The 22,050-nt window shown below is 42.8% G+C and overlaps 1 protein-coding gene and 1 long non-coding RNA gene across 8 annotated transcripts in view; both read left to right on the top strand.

Annotated features, from left to right (window-relative positions):
- CREB5 (cAMP responsive element binding protein 5) overlaps window positions 1-22,050 on the top strand; it is a 271,795-nt gene that overhangs the window by 35,239 nt on the left and 214,506 nt on the right. The window contains exon 1 of one of the 7 annotated variants that reach the window (XM_082193485.1): window positions 14,363-14,423. The exons of the other annotated variants lie outside the window; for them this stretch is intronic. The gene's annotated coding sequence lies outside the window, so the exon portion shown is untranslated. Of the gene's footprint in view, window positions 1-14,362; window positions 14,424-22,050 lie in introns of those variants that run through there. 7 annotated transcript variants of the gene reach the window in all.
- The window catches only part of LOC309515603, a 224,086-nt gene continuing 222,999 nt past the window's right edge, over window positions 20,964-22,050 (top strand). The window contains exon 1 of the long non-coding RNA XR_014212559.1: window positions 20,964-21,069. This is a non-coding gene — a long non-coding RNA (uncharacterized lncRNA). The remainder of the gene's footprint in view (window positions 21,070-22,050) is intronic.

Genomic DNA, 22,050 nt, shown 5'->3' with positions numbered 1-22,050 from the left:
GAACCAAACTTCAAAAAGTCCTTAAATTTGGGGGGTGGGGGTGGGCAGAGACGTTCCTTTAGTCAGCACAAATGAGCTTCATTCAGATTCCAAAAGGCATTTGTTCTTTGCGGCCTTAACTGTGTCATTGTATTTAAAGTCACAATATTTCTGTGCACACATTTGCCATTAGAGGCTGCTGTCACCCTGTGCTTCTCTTAAGTCCCTGGGCCTGCATAGCAGTGAAATCTATCTCTCGGAGGGAAAAGTCGGAATGAACCAGACTCTTTTGCTTATCTCCTTTAGAGCTTTGACATCTGAGTTGAAGAAATGACCCCTGCAGCTTTCTGGTAACCGAAACCTTTTAAAATAGATCACTGTACTGCCCCGCACCCAGGCAAAGGAGGATTTGAGTTTAAACGCCCATTCAAAAACGTAATCCATTTTTGAAAACTGTTTTTGAATAGCCAGACTACTTCGTCGTTGTTGTTTTTTTAAAAAATACTCCTATCAGAACTAGTCAAACACATTGAGGCATTCTCTCCCCCCCCCCCCCCAGTTTAAATTCAGGAAATGTTGCCAGTTTCTTCAATTATATTTTGCATGGTGGTAGAATTGTTGGGAGAAACAGTATGGAGTCAGACCTTTAGATAACAACCAACAAAGCCTTACGCATTTTGTATCTTGATAATGTTAGATACTGCCTCGTCTATCCTGAACTTTGAAACCCACCAAGAAGAACTTCTTAATATTTTCATGCCCTCATCTATCACATTCAGTTGACAGGATCATGAAGTAAGGTGTTCTTAGTGCCTCTTCACACTTACACCCCTCCACACAATTTAGCATGTGGGCATATTGTTGAGTCGAGAATGCTTAGTGTGATCTAGGTTACATGAGCTGGAAGCTGTGGGGTGGGTACGAAGGAAACATATGGACCCAAAGATGCCCTATTGCTTTTTCTGAAAGTAAAAAGGTACCTTCTTTTAGTTCAATCTGGCACTTTCCTCCAGTTCTGTGTAACATAATGTTTTGTTAGATTGTTATAATAATCTATGGGCAAAGCCGTTGTGTTTCATTGAGTGTACAGCATAAAAGAAAACAAATATCCAAAGCTCTTAGGGTTAGACAAAACCATGAAGGATAAAGGTATGAATGGCTAATGGTAATGAAGGCAATATACCACATATGGGACCACTGAATACCAGTCATTGGGGAACCAGAGTGGGAGAGGGCGACTGAGATCATGTGGGCCTCTTGTGGGCACCTAGTTGACCACTATGGACCACAGATGCTGGATTAGATTGGTATTTGGTTTGACCCTGCAAAAGTCTTCTTATGTTCTTACTATCAATGAATATTAGTTCTTACAATCTTACAAGATTCTTATAATCAGTGCTTTTTTCTGGGGGGACGCAGGGATATGCATACCCCTAAACTTTTTGTGAACCTCTACTTTTGTCCATTTACTGTATTTCCCCCAATTTGAACTCAAAAATGGTGATTTTCTTGAGTCAAAATAAGAGTACCCCTAAACATTTTTTTAAAGAAAAAAGCACAGCTTATAATTAATATCAAGTTATTACAATTAAATGCTCTTAGTACTACTACTACTAGTAGTCACTAAACACTATACTAATCAAATAATAATAATAATAATAAGAATAAGAATAATAATAATAAGAAGAAGAATACAATGTAAGCACCAGTTACTATTTTTCAGGGTACTGATTTCATGTGAACTGCCCTAAGATCTACAGATGAAGGGCAGTATACAAATTTAATAAATAATAAAAAAAAAATTTACAAGGTCCAGGATCCTCACAACACTGTTGGCAGGTGTTAAATGTGCAAGCCAATCTTAAAATATATTTACTTGAAAGTAAATTCCATTATTTCAGTGGCATTTACTTTCAAAAAAGTAAACGTTGTGCATCATACCATTTTCTCTGAAATTCTAAGCATACTTACAATAAAGTAAGCCCTGTAGAATTAAGTGGACCTTACTTCCAAGTAAACAAGTCTGGGGCTCACGCTGTTAAGCTTGTAAATAATTCATACATATCTTTGAAAGCTGTTCCACAAATTTTGCTGACTATTGCTGCAAGAGTCTTAAATTGATGGCATTGATTCATTTAAGTATAGCTTTTGTGCTCTTTGAAAGCTTAGCAGATGTTTAAATTGTTTACAGCAAGTAAAAAAAATAGTCAGCATTTTACCAATTAATTGCATCGTAACACATTCTGTAGGTGATGTTTTGATTTGGAGCAATTTGTTAAATGGTACTTGAGGGTTGCTATTTGTTCCCGTCCGTTAGTTGCTTTGCTAATATAATTATTTCATGCGTAGACAGTTGATGCCATGTTGATTCCAGAGAATAAATGAAATAGTGTGTGATATCCAGCTATAAGGCTATGTATACACCATACCTTTAAAGCACACTCAAAACACATTTTCTCCCTCAAAGAATTCTGTAGTTTTCCCCTCACAGTGTTACAATTCTCGGAAATCCTTAACATACTACAGTGCCCAGAATTCTTTGAGGGAGAAAATGTGCTTGAAATGTCTGTAATCGGTGTGTACGCAACCTCAGTCATACTCAGAACAGACTCCCTGAAATTAACTGACTAAAGTTACTGAAGCCTACTTTGAGTATGACTGAATTAGAGTTGCCACATTTTCTTGGCAAAGTTTTTGAGCTTTTTTGAACTGCCGGTAAATTTCAGCGATTTCTGCCCGACTGAATATCAGCTATTTTGGGAAATTCCAGGCAACCCTAACTTAGTTGGATATTACCCAGTAATGTTGCTTTTCATTTTTTTTATCTAAAGAAGAAAATATTGTCTAAGTTGCACATTTTTTTTTTTATGCCTGCTGGAGAGATTTATTACGATTATATTATTCTTCACCTCAGTTCTAGCAATGTTTAAAAGGTAAAGGTAAAGGGACCCCTGACCATTAGGTCCAGTCGTGACCGACTCTGGGGTTGCGGCGCTCATCTCGCTTTATTGGCCGAGGGAGCCGGCGTACAGCTTCCAGGTCATGTGGCCAGCATGACTAAGCCACTTCTGGCGAACCAGAGCAGCGCACGGAAACGCCGTTTACCTTCCCGCTGGAGCGGTACCTATTTATCTACTTGCACTTTGATGTGCTTTCAAACTGCTAGGTGGGCAGGAGCAGGGACCGAGCAACGGGAGCTCACCCCGTCACGGGGATTCGAACCGCAGACCTTCTGATTAGCAAGTCCTAGGCTCTGTGGTTTAACCCACAGCGCCACCCGCGTCCCGCCACCCGCGTCTAGCAATGTTTACTCGGAAGCAAATCATACATTCACACACACATGAATGCACACACCGCTACACACGTATTGGAGTGGGGAGGTTTTGTCTGAATAAGGCTAAGCAACAAGGTAGCACAGTATTGAGTGGTACACTTTGCATATGCTGAAAATAGGATTGGTTTGGTTCTGTCTCCTATTTTTCAATGCCCTATATCGCTCAAAGATATAGGAAAGAATGTAGGGGCCTCTGAGCATACACAAAGGGAATTTCCTTCACTACTAAGGACATGCAGTGCATGTCACAATATATTAAAGATTAGGCAATGTTTTCAGGGCCGTGAGTGTGACTGTCAGAGAGGTGTCATATTTTAAATTTATTTAAGCACTCGCTCCAAGCAAGGGGAAATCCAGTCACCGGGTATTCTCCAGGGATCTAGGAAAACAAAGCATGGCAATTAAACCACGATCTCTTTTGTAGCAGGGTAACCCAAAAACTCAGCGATGGACAAGAGCTGCCTAAAGCATGAAGGCATACCGTCCAACTGTTACATTATCTCATTTTACTGTGTTTTTCTGGTAAGTTGTGTTGAATATAGTGGAAGGAGTTCAAAGCCAGGAAATCTGGAATACTTCCACAGCTGATTTGTCCATGACCCCATGGTATAGCTTGAATTACCATCACTGAGAGCCATGTCGGAGTGAGATCATTCACAAATTGTGTACAGGTGCTTCCCCGTCTCGAATCAAGTTCAGCATTCCTAAGGATGTCTTCGTTTGAAATTCTAGGTATTTTGCGCTGGGATGTGTGCGTTACAAGAAATGACATATTTTGAAGTTAGCTTTCCAAATCATAACTGCCAGGCATATGATCTGTTTTAATTCCGTTATTATTTCTTGCTGTCTAAATGCTAATTTCCATTTTTCAGATGTGAATGGTATAGTAATCACCAGTGCTATTTTTCCGGGGATTCTCAAGGGTATGCAATAATGATGCTTCTTCTTTTTTTTAATGTTAAAAGAATGGCAGTTACTGTAACAACTTCGTGGTAAGTGCCGGCACTTTTTTTTTTTTTGCTTTTTAAAAAGCACTGGTAATCACATTGGAGGAAGAATTGTAGAAGTGATGCCATGCCTTGCCCCCATGACTGAGGGGGCCGGGGACCACGTGGCATGCTGACGTTACTCTCTCACACCACAGGGCAGGCTGATGTGTCATGTGCACACTCTGTGACTTGCATGCCTGATGCAAGCACACCCTGCAGCGTGCGTGCACGACAGCTGTGGAATTTTGAGGGAGCCTGCCCCGCTCCTTGAAAATATTTTGGGGAGGCTATCATTATCATTATCATCATTATCATTATCATTATTTTATTTATACCTTGCTCATTTGGCTGGGTTTCCCCAGCCACTCTGGGCGGCTTCCAACAGAATATTAAAAACACAATAAAACATCAAACATTAAAAACTTCCCTAAACAGGGGTGCCTTCAGATGTCTTCTAAAAGTCATTTACAGTGGTACCTCGGGTTACAGACGCTTCAGGTTACAGGCACTTCAGGTTACAGACTCCGCTAACCCAGAAATAGTACCTCGGGTTAAGAACTTTGCTTCAGGATGAGAACAGAAATCGTGCTCCGGTGACGCCGCGGCAGTGGGAGGCCCCATTAGCTAAAGTGGTGCTTCAGGTTAAGAACAGTTTCAGGTTAAGTGCGGACCTCCAGAATGAATTAAGACTTAACCCGAGGTACCACTGTAGTTGTTTATTTCCTTGACATCTGATGGGAGGGCGGGCGCCACTACTGAGAAGGCCCTCTGCCTGGTTCCCTGTAACCTCACTTCTCACAGGGAGGGAACCGCCAGAAGGCCCTCGGCGCGGGACCTCAGTGAACGATGGGGTTGGAGACGCTCCTTCAGGTATACTGAGCCGAGGCCATTTAGGGCTTTAAAAGTCAGCACCAACACTTTGAACTGTGCTCACAAACGTACTGGGAGCCAGCGTAGGTCTTTCAGGCTTGTCCCCCTCCGATGGTGCCTAGGAGTGATGCTAATACTGTTAGAATACAGTGGTGCCTCGCAAGACGAAATTAATCCGTTCCGCGAGTCTCTTCGTCTTGCGGTTTTTTCGTCTTGCGAAGCACGGCTATTAGCGGCTTAGCGGCTATTAGCGGCTTAGCGGCTATTAATGGCTTAGCGGCTTTAAGATAAAAGGAAACAAACTCGCAAGAACTCGCAAGACGTTTTGTCTTGCGAAGCAAGCCCATAGGGAAATTCGTCTTTCGGAACAACTCAAAAAACGGAAAACTCTTTCGTCTTGCGCGTTTTTCGTCTTGTGAGGCATTCGTCTTGCGAGGTACCACTGTAATTATGTTGAAAAGGGAAAGCAAAACATAGGAGGAAGAGGGGGTGCATTAATGCCAATAACCTACTAGTTGTACTTGATGACGTTTATTATGTAAAAGGAAAATATTTCAGAGACTTTTGGCTGAGTCACACATGCAGGGACATCACTTGATTACTTGATGTTCGACAGCTGAATGTGTGAACTGAATCTGCTCAGAGGCATTGAACTGGAAGTGACGTTATGTCATATGTAACTCCTGTTAGTGATGGCTCAGATGCACATGGAAGCCATTTTTCGCCATTACAGTCAAGGGATGAATATGCAAGTGTCTGGCAACTCGATATACGTAGTTTAGTGGACAGTGTTGGACTTGGACCTCTAAGAATGTAAGCCATGCATCATTGTCGTCGTCATCATCATCAACATCAACATCAACACCACCATGGTTTGTTTGCCACCTTTCTATAGTCAACCATTTTTAAGGCAGCTCAGAACATTTTATATAATTCATTAACAATTACAAGATGTAACAAAATCCTGAACAGCAGAGGCAGCCTATGTAGCTAGTTAATGCCATGTTCTTCAAGGGAGTAGCCATTACACGACTCACAAATGCAGTCTTTGATTTCATGGAGTCCTCTGTTTGAAGGGTGGTGTGGTCCAAGTCTATTGTAAAGATAACAAACCATACAAAAGAAGATAGGGGACCCTAGAGTTGTCCATAAACAATTAGTACCTGGTCAGCAGACTGGCCAGGTGGGATTCAGTTTATTTCTGTTTAAATCACGATTTCCTAATTTGCATTTGTACACCCCAAAAATAGCCTATGTAGATCTGTGTCCTTTTTGTGTGCGCGCGATATGTTTCCTTCTTTGGTGACTGAGATGTGCTCAAAGTCAGATGCTTGTTCAGCCTTGAATTTACGGAGCAAGTTCTCTCACTGTCCCTGGTGCCTTCAGGGGGTTAGGATGGTTTGCACAGGCATCTCTCCACTGAAAATGTGCTGCTGGGGAGAGCTGTGCCCAGGCATGCAGGAAACTAGTGGATCTTTTGCTGGCAGTAGCAGGTGAAACGTATCCATTCTTAAAGAAATCAGCCCTGAGTGCTCACTGGAAGGGCAGATTGTGAAGCTGAGGCTCCAATACTTTGGCCACCTCATGAGAAGAGAAGACTCCCTGGAAAAGACCCTGATGCTGGGAAAGATGGAGGGCACAAGGAGAAGGGGATGACAGAGGATGAGGTGGTTGGACAGTGTTCTCGAAGCTACCAGCATGAGTTTGACCAAACTGCGGGAAGCAGTGGAAGACAGGAGTGCCTGGCATGCTCTGGTCCATGGGGTCATGAAGAGTCGGACACGACTAAACGACTAAACAACAACAACAGCAGGTGAAAAGTTCTGAAATGGGGAAGGGATTTCAGAGCAGGACTCCTGTATCTGCTGAATCTAAAGCAGTTCAGATTCTTTGAGCCTCTCAGTTGTGCCAACTGGGAGCAGGAACTGCAAAGGTGAGAAATAAAGTTTCCCCACATTCCTCCCTGGCCAGTAACTGTCAGGAGCTCGTCCTACTCTCGAGTAGGACCCTGGCAGACACACATGCCCAGCTGGCATGTCCTCTCCCTCCTGGTCAATTGTTCGGGAGCTTCAAAAGCTTTTTTCTGCCCAAACATCACAGCGACTGATGCCAACAGACATCAGCACACTTAGGGATCCTCAGAAGTCTTCGCAGCTTGCGTAACAGACCTCAGCAACTCAGCATTTTGGCTAATCTACTTTATTTACATATAAACATACGGAGCACTGCAACATGGTTCCCTTTCTCTCTAGCATCAGACAGCAAAGAGAAAAAGAACAAAGGACAATACAGTGGTACCTCAGGTTAAGTACTTAATTCGTTCCAGAGGTCCGTTCTTAACCTGAAACTGTTCTTAACCTGAAGCACCACTTTAGCTAACAGGGCCTCCTGCTGCCACCGCACTGCCGGAGCATGATTTCTGTTCTCATCCTGAAGCAAAGTTCTTAACCTGAAGCACTATTTCTGGGTTAGCGTAGTCTGTAACCTGAAGTGTATGTAACCTGAAGCGTATGTAACCCGAGGTATCACTGTAGTCCCACTTCAAGGAACACAGTAACACAAACATCCCATCACTTCCCACTTTGTGGAGCCAAAACATATACCGTTATGTGATAGACAATAATCCCATGACTACTATCATGGAGCAGGAATTCTAACAGTAACAAGCCAGCAGGACTTGAGATGTGGCAGAGAACTATACCATTCTCAGCAACTTCACTTAGGATTGCTCTGCAATGCATGTGTGTATGGAGCTAAAGATTGAGAGGGCCACATTTCCTCAGTGGCAGAAATATAAGGTGACAATCTTACCCAAACTTGCTACTTTCACAGGTGCTATATCAGACAGTGTGGAGCTTTGGAAGAGGAGGGTTAGGTACTCTGCCCCCAATGTGGACAAATGTCTTGCATCTCTCCATGAAAAAGGTGAAACGTGAAAGCAGCATGTTTGAGCATTTATTTTCACAAGGAGCTATCGCAAGGAGTTCCACAGCTCTTTGTCAACCACTGAAAATATTTATCTACATGTCAAGTTTCTACTGGACACACAACTAATATTACCTGCACGCAGGGGTGCCAACCTGAATAAAATATTGTGATGGCCCAGGTAAAATATTATGCAGGGCCCGCCCCACATAATCGATCACATGACACAGTGTACACACACCATTTGAATAGAAATGGCCATATATTTTGTGGGGCCCAGGCCCCTTCAAATATTTTATTGTGGGGGCCGAACCCCCTTTGGCCCCTAGGAGTTGGCTCCTATGCTTGCATGCCCAAATAATGTGAAAGCTCAAGAAATGTAAAGGAGAGGTCTCCTAGGTGGGTTAGCCCTAAGTGGGGTGGTTTTATTAAATTCCCTCTGTATTTGCTACATGGCTTTTAGATTGCATTTCCCGCCTTCTCATTGTACATTTTCAGGGAAGAGACATATTTTTTAGGATGAATAAGTTTGCGCTGCCGTTGGGGTCCTTCCCTGAGTACCATTTCCCAATCAGCCATGCCAAGGACGATAAACAAGCCACTTAAAACCAAAGGCTGTCTTGTTTTTGTTTTATTTTTCTTTTGTTTGAAACTTGTGATGCTGATACTCCTTAAGGGACCCTCGCTGTCAGTGTTTTTCTTAATTTTAATTCATTTTGGGGGAAAATATATATACTGTATATAATACGAAGGTTCACAGTAACATGGTCAGGCTTTTCACAACATCCTTTGCATCAAGTTCAATGGCTGTTTATTTTAAATAAGCCCCCCCCCCACTTCAAGTTAAAGTTGACTAAGAATTAGCAGTGGATTTTAGTTGTATAAAGCAACTTTAAAATCACATGTAGGTATATTAAAGCCATAAAGTTTTATAAACACACAAAAACACCACGGCATGAAGTTTAAAACCTTTTCTCGTATTAGAGGAACAGGTTTTCTGAGAGGGGTGAGAGAGGAATGGTATCAACTTTCCACACAACTTGTGTGTTTTCTGACACCTGCCCGCCTCCGAATGTCGTGTTGGAAATTTGATTTATTCCGTTAACAAACCATTGCCAGCAAAAGGAATTTAGAACTGGGATACCCACTAAGAAAACGAAACGCAGTAATGAAATACATGATGAAATTTTCAACTCGGCCACATTCCCATGTGTTAACAGGTTCTTAGATCTCAATCCCTGTAGAAAATTTCCCCAAACCTGAGCAGTATAATCTAACCACTTTTTATTATAACAACTAGAACAAACCACTAATCCTCTGAGTAAACCTTTGAAAGCATTAGGCCTCATTTATGGTAAATTCCTTACACAGTTGCCAGTGTTACCTCTGGTAACTTAGAGAAGATACCCCACCCTCCTCTTTATAAATATTTTTAAATGCAAAATCAGTTTGTTTGCTTTTGTGTAACATGGTCCTAGACACAATGATAACAACTGGTTCTAGTAAACTCTGCGGGGGTTTTTTGGGAGGGTGTTACCTTACAAAAATGAAACCTCTGTATTTTAGGATGTACGTAAAAGTTTGGGAGGGGGATAATATTGAGCTATGGTAGAGCTTCCTTGACCTGCTCTTTGGCAGTGAAGATATCCCAAATAATAGTTGTGCTTTGTACTTCTGTATCTATGAGCAATTCTGTAATGCAAACAGAACTCGGTTTTCCTAAATTTTGTATTATTCAGATATTTACATGCTAGATTATTTTGATGAATGAAGGTGTGTTGTGGTTGATTTTCGCTGCCCTATGCTTACAATATGTATGTTCTCCAAGAGGGGTTAATAATTTCACCTAATGACAATTGCAAACCAAAGTCACATTGTTCTGATAAAACTGTCTGCTTGATTCAAGAAACGGGCTTTAAACTGAAAATGCTCCTTAAAAAAAGTAATTCAATAGTGTAGCAATCTTTTCTCCAAAGCAAATTTGAGCTATTTCATAGCTCCCGGGCACATATCAAGCTCTTGGCAGAAGTAGGTGTGTGTGTGTGTGTGTGTGTGTGTGTAGGGGAACGGAAATGTTCCTATATGTGCAAGTAGAGGCAAATCTTCCCATTCCAACAGAGATCTCTTGTCACATTTTTCTTTCGCTTGCCAAAGGAACCTCTGCCCCATGAATCTGACAGTGGGCAGAGTTGGCCTGCCGGGCTCTGCGATATATTTACATTGTGCTACCTGTTCTACCAGTGATAAATTCAAACTATCGTCTAGAATCTTAGACATCTACTCTCTGTCTTGCTCAGTTGGAGGAGCTGAGCTTGGATGCTGTGTTTATCCTGCCAGCAAATGGCAACAGCCGTCAACTCCATTGTGAAACGAATAGCAGGACTCTCCTTCTGGAGGAATGAAAAGACAGTGGTGTCTCTTAATCTAGTTAGCTGCGTTTCTGTTGGATGTGCCCTAAATTTCACGCTCAGCTTCGGCCTCCTCCTTTGATAATCTCCAGAGAGCCCTTGGGTACAGAAAGCCATTATGTTAATTGGCTAGCAAATTTGTTAAATGTGCAGAATGGGCTAAAGGTCACTACATATGCAGTACATCACAGTGCAGAGAAGTGGTTAAGTGTTTGGTAGCGCTCCAACACAACAGGAAAAGGAAGGGTTGCAAGGGCACAGAGCTGCGTTTTCAAGATACAAACTGCTGATTTCTTTATTACTCCTCATTGCATACAACCCAGCATGCATCTGTTGCGCTGCTATAGCCTTTCCATAAGTCCAACACTCCGACATACATTATAATGCTAGTTTTAAAGGGCTCAGGGTCATTTATTCCTTTCTTATTTCTTTCTATCTGTTTTTGCCCATTCCCCACTATGGCGCATGCAACTTCCCCAATCTTGCTTTTTTAGTCCTTCAACTGTGTACAAACAAGATTTTATTCTAAAACCAGTACAGACTGAGTACAGTGGTACCTCGGGTTAAGAACTTAATTCATTCTGGAGGTCCGTTCTTAACCTGAAACTGTTCTTAACCTGAGGTACCACTTTAGCTAATGGGGCCTCCCGCTGCCGCCGCCGCACAATTTCTGTTCTCATCCTGAGGTAAAGTTATTAACCCGAGGTACTACTTCCGGGTTAGGGGAGTCTGTAACTTGAAGCGTTTGTAACCCGAGGTACCACTGTACTTGGTTCACCCCCGCCCCGTGTAGTCCAACATGCAACCTAGATTTCTGCATTTAGTTTTATTTTCCGCCTCCTATTGAGAAACTGGTCTTATTTCCAAAATAAAAGCTCATTGCCAACTGATTCTGCAATACCCTACACAGGGTCCATTTGCAAACAAATGAAAGTGGTCCCAACAATAGGGGTTATATCTGCTATTTTTGTGTGTATACCATGATTGCAGCCACCTCTTTCTTCGTCATTTGCCTTGGGTGCGTGCAGGAAGCAAAAGGCATGGATAACCTATTAAAGGGAGGGTTTTCAAATTAAAGGGAGTAGCCACACCTACCTTGGTGGGGGCAGGATCTGGAATCAATTTAGACGGAAAGCGCCATGTTGAGGAGAAGCACAAACGATTCCAGATTGAAGATTCAGGTAGGTGTTGGTCTGACGCAGTCGAAATAAATTTAAAAAATGGAAATTGTCCAGTAGCACCTTAGAGACCAACTAAGGTTGTTCTGGGTATAAGCTTTTGTGTGCATGCACATGAAAGCTTATACAGTGGTACCTCAGGTTAAGTACTTAATTCGTTTCCGAGGTCCGTACTTAACCAGAAACTGTTCTTAACCTGAAGCACCACTTTAGCTAATGGGGCCTCCTGCTGCTGCCATGCCACCAGAGCATGATTTCTGTTCTCATCCTGAAGCAAAGTACTTAACCTGAAGCATTATTTCTGGGTTAGCAGAGTCTGTAACCTGAAGTGTCTGTAACCTGAGGTACCACTGTACCCAGAACAAACTTAGTTGGTTTCTAAGATGCTACTGGACGATTTTTCAATTTTTTTATTTATTTCAATTCCAGATTGAGTAAAACTACATTTTGGGGGGGGGGTAGTACAAATGGGGTTGTATGCGTGCATCTTCCAGTCTGTGCCACAGTAACTCACTCCACATTACAAGGTTCTCTAGCCTCCTTCCTCTCTTTCATCTCCTTTCCTGTTCCTTTCAAGGTACATTCCTGCTCCTTTGGCTTGTGCCTTATTTTCTCCCACCTCTTGTTACCAGCACAACACATTCATTGTTGTCTTCCTTGGGTGTGGCCTGTGAAGTAGCTTCCTCAGACTGAGCCTTGGGCTACATTGCTTTATGAAGCACCTATGAAATGCTCTACCTCAGAAGGACATGCAGCTAAGGTCCCTGAGACATTATTTGCTTGCCAGGTCCTATGTACAGAAAGTCTCCTCAGTCTGGGGACATAAAAATTAAGAAGATTACCCGGGACCTGCTGTAGATTTGCGAGGTGACTTCCAGCTTCTGAGAACCCTAACCATGATATATAAAAAAATGATAGACATGTGAAAACAAAATAAGGCACAAAAAAGAGAGTGTGAGACATAATTTGAATATTTTTTATTTCACAAATGCTTGTCTAGTCATATTCTATCTCTGCCGCCCCACCCCCAAAGTTATCCAAATACCAAGCAACTAGTCATCTCTTTTAGCTACCATATGAAGATAATAACGAGAAATTCTCACACAAAAGTAATTCCTTTCTCAACTTGATGTGAAACTATAAGGACGTAAAAATGTAACAGTTCTACACCTTTCAACACCCACTTGACCCATTACCAGCCACTAGTAGTGGTATGTTTATATAGCAATCTGAGAGGAAATATCCATGGCCATCTTACCTGCCAACCTTCTGACTGGCAAGCCCAAGAGGCTCAGTGGTTTAGACCACAGCGCCACCCGCGTCCCTGTCGTTGCGAAGCTTATCAAATGCCCAAATATTAACAAGGGTCTATGTGTGAGGTGCCCTTGGAGATTGGGGTCAAGCTCCCCCCCCTCACTCAGTATACCTGAAGGAGCATCTCCACCTCCATCGTTCTGCCCGGACACTGAGGTCCAGCGCTGAGGGCCTTCTGGTGGTTCCCTCCCTGCGAGAAGTGGTGACAGGGAACCAGGCAGAGGGCCTTCTCGGTAGTGGCACCTGCCCTGTGGAACGCCCTCCCATCAGATGTCAAGGAAAGAAACAACTATCTGACTTTTAGAAGACATCTGAAGGTAGCCTTGTTTAGGGAAGTTATTAATGTTTGATGTTTTATTGTGTTTTAATATTCTGTTGGAAGCTGCCCAGAGTGGCTGGGGAAACCCAGCCAGATGGGCAGAGTATAATAAATAAATAAATTATTATTATTATTATTATTATTATTATTATTATTATTATTACACACACACACAGACCATGAGCCCCAATGTGGAGGCTTATCAGACAGTGGACAGCAACATTAGAACTCTGAGCACCAGATGCCAAGGGATTTAAATTTATTTCAATGCTCCTGTGTAACCCCTGCTATAGTATTGGTCCAGGGCACTGTGAGAAACATGTGACAGTCTTCCTTGAGCTTTCTGAAGCTGCTGGAAAATGCCATGTTCTGACACCAGCCCTGGGGCCATGTAGGTAGGCGACTGCCACACCCTACACTATTCTGGAAAATTATTCAGCCTCAGGAGCAGTGGGAGAAGGGATGGTGCAAGGAAGGAACTATAGTGGGAAGGAGCAGATTGGAAAGCCACATTTTTTGAGCAGAAACCCACTTGCTGTTTTCTAAATCCACATTTTATAATACTGTACTAACCTACCAAATATAATGGATCATATAAATACTGGATCCTGTAATTAATTTTTGTGTGTGTGTGTAATACTGTAAATTCTGTAATTACCTGTAGCTGTTTCCCCCCTGGAGGGTGAGGTATTTTATGACTATGTTTGATTAGGAGCAAAAGAATAAATAAAGGTTACCTGGTGAGTTATAAATGACCAACGTTCCCCATCAGTTCTCATTTGTCACCAGGAATTCTCATTTAGGCTGAGAGATTTAGGCTGATCTTGTGTTTAAAAGCTGGTATAGATATACCCACATTGCAATATAGCGCTATATGTTCCTTGTTGGTTTTAGAAACTTCAGAAATATCTTAAGATGAACCAGGAGGCAAAAGGTGCCTGGAAATGTTTTTCAAAGTTTGCATTGAGAGGGGGGGGGGAAATAACCTTACATCTGTTCTTGGTATGAAAGTCAGCTGAACAGGCTTGTGTTGTTGTTTTCCCCAGGATGCCTTTCATGTTTCCCCCTCCTTCTCTTCAGAAAGCCAGCTATTTATTTACGCTCAAGGTAGGCCCATTCTTTTATCTCCTGGTGTACTGTAAACTAAAGCAATTAGCATACTGGAATTACAGTACAGTCTCTCCCTCTCTTTAAAAAACCCTCTGTCAATATTATTTTTGGAGGGAAACCTCTTAATGAACTGTAGACAAATAACAACAACAGGAACGGTTGCTTGGTGTTCAGCAACGAAAGTTGTTGCTTGTAAGTCACAACGCCACATGCGATGAGCCCATGAATAAAAACGAGAGGGCAGCCCTTTGACAGGACCCCATCTGCAAGCATCCGAGAAAGCGTCTCAAGTGTTGTGTATTTACCAGATGTTGCTAAGAGCTCTCACTGGAGCAGGCATTGCCTTCCCTGGCCTTTGTACACTTTAAAAGTATTTATTATTATTATTTATTATTATATATTTATTTATACCCCACCTTGTCCCCAGATGGGACCCAATCCAAGGCAACTTATGGATAAATTTATTTATCTCAGAAATGTTTCAGTGGGCATCAAATGCGTTATACTAGGAGCATAATTCCATAGCCCTTTAGAACTATTGTGCCCAAACAGTCCTTCCTTCCTGACTGACTGACCCATGGAATCCATATTGCCTAAGGTGGGCCACATTCACACCTTACATTTAAAGGCCTATAATACCACTTTAGAGGGACGTGGGTGGCGCTGTGGGTTAAACCACAGAGCCTAGGACTTGCCGATCAGCAGGTCGGCAGTTCGAATCCCCGCGATGGGGTGAGCTCCCGTTGCTCGGTCCCAGCTCCTGTCAACCTAGCAGTTTGAAAGCACCTCAAAGTGCAAGTAGATAAATAGGTACTGCTCCAGCGGGAAGGTAAGTGGTGTTTCCATGCGCTGCTCTGGTTCGCCAGAAGCAGCTTCGTCATGCTGGCCACATGACCCAGAAGCTGTACACCGGTTCCCTCAGCCTGTAGAGCGAGATGAGCGCCGCAACCCCAGAGTCGTCTGCGACTGGACCTAATGGTAAGGGGTACTTTTACCTATACCTATTCTCCCCACAGAGCTACTATTTCCAGTGTTTCTAGTGAAGAGAGATAAATTGTTAAGCCACTCTGAAAACTCTAGCTTGGTGAGGTTCTCCTAATGACCCACTGAATTGGTTGCAAGTAAGGAGGTAGGTGGGTGAGGACAGGCTGAGGCTGGTGGAGGAGCACCCAATTCAGCCTACTGGACATAAGTGCACATCACTGCACATAAGTGTCATTTACTAAAATCATCGCATGGCCATGGGAGTCATATTCCTTTAGCACTTTTCATATTTCTCTAGTCTTCTCTCTCCCCACCCCACTCCACAATATCTCCTGCTACTTCTCATTCTTGCGTTGCCAGTTTACAGTACTCCAATCCCTGTTCTTGTCTTTTTTTATATTTTGGGCTCTCTAGGTCCTAACTTACAACATGTAGATGGCACTGTTTAAGGTAGTTTTAGGCTCTGGGTTTTGCAGTCTTCTGGAGCAGGTAGATACTTGGGGGAACCCTCCTCTTCATTCTGTGGAGTGGCTCCATTGACTTCTCGCCCAAAGGCCTGCCCTGTGACCCTGGTACACTCCGTTAATGTCTATCCACTTTCTCAGCTCAAATGTTTGGAGATATGTAACTGGCTTCTGAGTCATGAATTGTAATTCTCTACTCTAAGGGAATTTTCAATTCACGAACACCATGAATTACACTAGGGGAAATTCCCTTCTTACGTCCCAAAAGTGATGATTGGATTTGGAAGATGGACGTAAAACTTCACCAGAGTAAGTCCATGAGGGAAATTGGGATCTGTATCTAACATAATATTTGATCTCTGTTCTGTCCTTAAAAGAAGTTTCAGATACTTTCTCCATTTAAGATTCAGTACTGTTTTCTGTTTTTATATCTATATTTACTAAAAGAAAGCCTATAACAAGTTGTTTTGGTACTGTCATTCTTTGAATACTTGTCCATCTCCTTATCCTACAATCTATGATCCCTTGGAGGTCACATGGGAGGGACTTGTTCTGCAACCTCCATCTTGGAGGGACATTCTGCAACCTTCATCTTGGAACTGAGTGTACATGTTGAACTTGTGGCTACAACAGCAGCGTAAATTTTGTGTGTGTGTGTGTATGCGCTTTCCTTGTTGCCCCAGTCCCTACTTTCTGTAACATATTTTTCCCTGATGAAGAATTCTGGAGAACTCAGATGATTGCCACAATTTTAGATATTTTGATTTATATAGATTGATAGAGGACCCTTCCTTTTAATAAATAAATAAGTTTCCAGTTCGATTGTATTTCTGTATGCAGTCAGCATTTGCATATAATTGCATAACACTACACTAAAAGCACCACTGAGATTTGAGGTCCCAGCCATCAATCATGCTAAGGCCTGTTTAGAAAGCCACACATGTGGAATTCTTCCTAGCATCCAGACCCATTTGGAAATACTGTATTTTAATCCAGGAAAATATGGGTGACAGATCCTTTACCATAGCAGCACAAACAGCCACAAGTGTAATAATGAATCCTGTATGTGTATATATGTGGAAAGCTTGATGCTAGCTGTTTTTAAAACAAGCACTTCAGCTGGACAGAAGGAAAAACATCATACTCCATTTCATTCCAATGATCCTGAAAATTGGTGGGAGGGTTTACTCAGGCAGGGAAAAACTGGTAACAAAGTTTGCCATTAACTCTTCCTTCACCATGTTTTGAATGATGCTGTTTTTAGAGTAATTCCAGAAAACTAGCCATGCTAATGGATTTACTGCCCCCAGAAAATAAATCAACCAAGATGATCATTATGGCATTTGAGGGACTAACTGGTTTATTGTGGCACGAGTTTGTGTAGGCAGTACCCTACATCAGATGCATGAAATAGACCATGAAGGTAGCAGATATATGTGTGGGCTGAAGTCTACTACATAGTAGATTGCAAATAAGAAAAAGCTCATTATACTGGACCACTGCGTGTGCATGATGAATATAACTAAATTTAATGCAGTTTCATTTTGGTGATGTCTTCCATCTCAGTGCTTAAGAAGAAGGTAAATTTGCTTTCTTCCTATAGCATAACTGGGAAAGTAAAAATCCCGACCTCATATATCCAGTGTAGAAGCTAGAAAATGTAAGTTTGCAGGTCATTCCTTTGTATCAAGCTGGGCAAATTGCAGAGGTTGACAATGATGACCAACGTGCAAAGATGCAAGATGTGTTGTTACGAACAAGTCAGTGTGAGCCTCAGGCCTCTGCCCTTGCCTTCATGTGCACAGGGCAGCGATTTAAAGCTTCTTGTCTGTTTTGGGCCCCTTAAACATCACTTTCCTGTTTCTGATTAATATGGGAGTTTGCAGTTTGTACGAACCACATTTAGGTAGCAAGCCAGGATGGATATCAAACCAGGATATCAAACTGAGTTTGCTTAAAATGGGAAACTTGTGTGTGTGTGTGTGTAGACTAGGAGTGGAAGTTTAACACCTTTCCCCACTTGTGTTCAAGTGTGGGAGCATGTAAATGCAATGCTTGTGTGCTCAAAACAAGAAACCATGCTGTTTGGTCCGAACTGGGTGCATGTCTTCACTAGCCAGCTCAGTCAATTCAAGATTCCAGTTCAATTCTCCATCCTCTGTGACGTACGCAGGCAAAATAGCAATGGACAGGGCTTTTTTCCCAACCAGAACTCACCAGAATTCAGTTCCAGCACCTCTCAGGTGGGCACCATTGCCATTCTAAGACAATGAAGGGAGTTTCATGGTGAGTTCCGGCACCTCTTTTTCTCAAAAAATAGCACCGGCGAATGACAGCCACACACAAGAGAGAGCTGTCAGCAGACTGAGTGCAACTCTGAAGTTTGCAGTAGTATGGAACGAATCTGTGGAAACAATTCCCCACAAAGAACCCAGAGAAGACTGAGCGTAACCGGTGCCCACAGACTGCTAACTTCTAGGAATGGGGGGAAAACAAACCCCGAGGGGAGTTGGGTATAATGCCCACAGGAACTTGGGCCAAATGCTATGGGATACTTCAAGATTCACAGGCAAGGCAAGTTCCCATTTGTTCACTGCTTGTTTCTTTCATCAAACACTTAATAATGTATAGTGAGGAGCTGGTGCGTGACTGAAGATGCATGATAAACATCGACGCTGGCATGCATCTCCCTCCTTCATGGGTTAGAGTGCTCTGTGAAGCATGCTGTAGTGTAGACAAACAGAAACTTGTCTGTCCCGTAACATTGGAAGTTGTCCCAAGTCAAGCATGAAGAACCAATGTCTGGCATGTGGACTTTCTAACAGAGATCAGCATGCAGGGAACTAGATTCCCCTCCTCTCTTTTTCATGTTTCTCGTGAATCCATGTGGATTTTACATTCCATTGAAGCTTTTTTATTTATTAAAAAATACGTATTATTTCTCCATGGATAACAAATATGCCCATAGTGAATAGTTTGCAGGGCTGAGCCTCTGACCTAGACTGGGTGGATGTACGACAATTACTCTGTCCCTTTCTTAAGGGTTAATCACAAGGTTGAAAACTCTGCAACATTCAGTCAGGATGGAGCTGAAGGCTGAAATGTCACTTTTGAAACAGGGTTAAGAAGGTCGCACAGCTGCAAATAATAATAGCTCGATGAAAATCAGATTCTGACTGCAACCCACTTCAAGAATAACATTGGAACAGGAAACAAGCCTGCGTGATATTCTTACGAGTTAAGCCGTACAAATTTTTGCAGATATTTTATTTAGTTATTTGTTTTTTGTGCAAAGACTGAAAGGAGAACAGGGTCCAGTGATTTCACGCCATTCCTTTCCAGCAGTTGTGCAAAGACAACGTTGTGCTAATCTGATATACCCACAAGGGTAAGATACAAAGTGAGCAGTGAAATATTTGAGGAGTGGTCATTTGAGGAGTGGGCTTGTTGTTTAACGTGCTGTACAGTGGTTACGTACTTAATTCGTTCCAGAGGTCTGTACTTAAGCTAAAACTGTTCTTAACCTGAAGCACCACTTTAGCTAATGGGGCCTCCTGCTGCTGCCATGCTGCCAGAGCATGATTTCTGTTCTCATCCTGAAGCAAAGTTCTTAACCTAAGATAATATTTCTGGGTTAGCGGAGTCTGTAACCTGAAGCGTATGTAACCCGAGGTACCACTGTATTTTTGAATTCTTTTTTGTTCTCTGGAGGTGTTTCCAGACCTGTGGAAAATCTGAAGGGCCAAAACCCCCAAACTTCAGGTTACTTAAATATGTCTGTAATTTGCTCCTGGCTGTGTTAGGGACCATGCTTTGCAATGTATATTCACTAACCCCATGACAGATTGACAGTGAGGCTCTGCCCATGTTGGACTGAGGTGGAGATACTGGTGGCCCTGCTCTCCTTTCACGTCATTTGTCAAGCAGCCGCTGCATCTCCCTCCAGAAAAATATTTGCTTGGAATCTAAGACAGTGAGAGAGGCTGTTTACCAGCACCTGCTCCACATGGGCCTTGTTTCTGAGTTTGAAATGTGGGAAGAGCTTGAGGTGGTTTATGAGGGTGCTGCCTTGGTGTATAGACAGGAAGGCATTGAAGAGGGGTTGTGACTAAGTTGATTTTGATGTATGGGGAACATGGGTTGGATACGGAATGCCCATGCTGGCAGGTTATGGGTGCTAGAGCAGCTAAGGCAGTGCCACAGGGAAGGGATAGGGTGGCATGTGGGAGGGAAGTGTTTGAGCAGTCATGGCAACATCCCTCCTTCCTGCCCAAGGGCATCTTGCTCAGGGTTCCTTCAAACTTGACAGTACCACTGAAGATGTACCGGGACATTGTAATCTCTCTCATTCAATTTTAAACATGTGTTTTGAGATGGGGGTAGTGGTGGTGGTGGATTAATTTATGCAAGAATATTACAACAATATTTGGGTTTTATTTCCAATACATGCAAAAAAGTCCCTTCTCCCTATTATGTATCATTGGCATCTTGAGAGACAACGGAGTACGCCTCCGGGGGTGAAGTTAAACTGCTGGAGAATCACAGCGCCTGCTGTGGCTGAAGAGACCAGTAACTCATAAGTGCTGCCTCCTGCATTGTTTTTGCTGCCTTAGCAGCACTGAAGTGAGCTCTCTGGGGTGCAAGCTTGGGCATTGTGTATGGAGGTCCTGGGCTGCCCAGACAACAAGACCCTCCTCTCAGCCTTGCTGATGTGGTCCAAAGGAAAGGAGAGCAATACGTTTTACACCAGCTTGGCTGCAGGAGTTGCCTATGTATGATACGTACCGTATTTTTCGCTCCATAAGACGCACCTGACCATAAGACGGACCTATTTTTAGAGAGGGAATGCAGGAAAAAAAATATTCTTTAAAGGGAGTGCTGAGCAGAGCCTCTATGCATCCCAGGCTCTGCTCAGCGCTCCCTTTCACGAGCCACGTGGAGCGTGTGTGCGGCGCTTGCAGGCTTTTCCCCGAAAGCCACACACACGCTCCACGTGGCTCTTGGGGGCTTTTCCAGGAGGTGGGGGAAGGGACTGAGGGGCTAAGCCAGAAGCTAGAACAGCAAGAGGGAGTACTGCACAACTAATCCCTCTTGCTGTTCTGGCTTCTGGGATAGCTGCACAGCCTGCATCCGCTCCATAAGACGCACACACATTTCCCCTTACTTTTTAGGAGGGGAAAAGTTCATCTTATAGAGTGAAAAATACGGTATGTACTGTATATATGCAGCTTATCACAGTCACACAAGCCATTTGTGAAGATTATGGAAAAGTCAGAATGCACTCCTTCTCCATAGCTATGTGAATTACCCATTAGAGAATACACATTAAACAATATTGACCTGAACACAGTTCTATCTTCAGCCAATCTTTATCCACACTCTCTCAGTCTGAATGCCATGTATCTTTCTGCCTCGTGCTAAGTGAGTGATATTTCATCGGTGTGTCAGGCTTCAACAATGCAGTGGGCTTCCTAGCATATGTAGGCTGCCAATACTGTGCTTTACTTGGTCACTACAGGGCAATGAATTTTGAAAGATGTTGTTAACATCTACATTAAATCCTAAGCTTCTTTTCACTTGCACAACTACGCTAATACTTTCAGAAACTGGCATATAATGATTACAAGTACAATTGTTTCGATTCTGAAATTAAGATGTCAGTTCCCATATATTTTACTATATACCATATGTCTGAAATTTCCGGGATGCAGCCAGCATTCAGTCCTCGCAAACAGTGTCCAGGTGGAAATTGCTGAAATGTCTGGGGAAACCATGGCGTATGGCCCATGTCAGTAGTGTAGATTTGGATAACTTTAATTAAAAATAGCTCAAAACCTCATTTTTTAGCTCAACAAATTTGGGGGGGGAGAGAGAAAGAAAAACGCTCAACACCCCTAATTTCACTTACTTAAGTTCAGTGGGATATCCTTTCTGCGGACTAAGGATTTGTGGAGGTATTATCATTCTGCACGGTCTCAACCCTATCTGTACTGTACTTGATCTTTGAACTCTTTGGTCTGCTGTCTCTTTTGTATAGTCCTGTGCTGAATTCTTTTTAATGAGATCTGACACAAAGAATCCTGAAAGGGTGGGCTAATTTCACAAGGGATGAAAATGTTTGCAAAGTGCTCCCTCTGCAAAGTCTGAATTCCACCCTGTTTTCCTGTTATACAAGC

This window comes from Podarcis vaucheri (assembly GCF_965113315.1).
Source record: "Podarcis vaucheri genome assembly, chromosome: 12".
Taxonomy (NCBI): Eukaryota; Metazoa; Chordata; class Lepidosauria; order Squamata; family Lacertidae; genus Podarcis; species Podarcis vaucheri.
Note: the sequence above shows the minus strand (reverse complement) of the source record. Positions and strands in the feature narration are given on the sequence as shown.